Raw genomic sequence first — 1387 nt, forward strand, 5'->3', positions numbered from 1 at the left:
TAGTTCAGTTCCCCCAATATTTGTCAACAAGTTATATTTCGCTCTTTATTGCCTCTATAAAACCTCCCCCGGCCACCCACTCGTCCGGAACCATGTGTGGGGCCTTGGCTTTGGCAGATGAAACGCACCTAAAATTAAACAAAGTCCTTGATGTATTAATAGTCATTAAGTAATATCCAGGAAGAAGATTGCCAATAGATACTGTATTGGCTGTATACTCTCAATATACACGATTATAAAGTTCCCTAAATAATTTGGGAAAATTATTATGGAACTTGGGGGTACAATCGGACGAAATTTAGGTGCTCTGGGTCAAAGAATTTTGGAACATTTTCTGAAATTCGACCAAGTGTATTCTATCTTTTTTTTTCGCCTGATATTTGGTGGTTGTTGTGGCTCCCTTATTACACTTATAGCCTACGCTATTGTTTCAAGGAAATAAAAGCTTCGTGTTACATGTTAAGAACATGAAGAGAATCATCGGAGTGGGATTATCACCCTTAGGGACATCTGGTGGCTTAGCGCTATCATGGAATCCCCATTGCGAATATTGTTCGTGTTAATATTCGGAGACTCTCTCTCTCTCTCTCTCTCTCTCTCTCTCTCTCTCTCTCTCTCTCTCTCCTTATACCGTCCCACGTTGCCCAACATCCAGTCCTCCTTCTCATCTTCATGCCTCCTCCTCCTCCTCCTTCTCCTCCTCCTCCTCCTCCTCCTCCTCTCCGTCTCCTCGTTCCCCCTCGCCCTTCGGCAGGAGGAGACGGGAAGACCTGTGAGAACCGCCCCAGCTGCTCCTTCTTACCGCTGGAGCCCCAGGGAGAGAGGCAGACTGGCTGGCCCGTCCACACCCCAACAGATTTTCAGAGGCAGGAGGGAACTTACACTTCCTTATATATATATATATATATATATATATATATATATATATATATATATATATATATATATATATATATATGTATATATATATATATATGTATATATATTGTGTTGTTTGCCTTTGCGTTATGTTTTGAATCATGTCCCACTAACAGGTTTATATTTTCCATCACACCAAACGTAACGAGTTAACTATGTATGTCATTGTGTAATTAAAGCATCACATATCTCTATACCAGTATACGAGCGTTGCTGTAGTAGAATTAAGACGGAAGTGGAAGTACGACGCAGTGAAGCGCATTAAGCCACAGAGATGTCAGTGTTTACATTTTGTGCGTCGTCACATGTTAACTAGCGGAGTGCCGCTCAAACTACCTAGTTAACAGTTCCGCCCATCCCCATCACCACAAGTGCTCTGTCTATACCCGTGTAAGCAAGTCGAATGCAGGGAGGGGATTGGTTTAGGTCGAACAGGGGGAAAGGACATGATTGGCTAAAGAGCGAGAGT

This window comes from Panulirus ornatus, chromosome 30 (genome assembly GCF_036320965.1).
Source record: "Panulirus ornatus isolate Po-2019 chromosome 30, ASM3632096v1, whole genome shotgun sequence".
Lineage (NCBI taxonomy): Eukaryota > Metazoa > Arthropoda > Malacostraca > Decapoda > Palinuridae > Panulirus > Panulirus ornatus.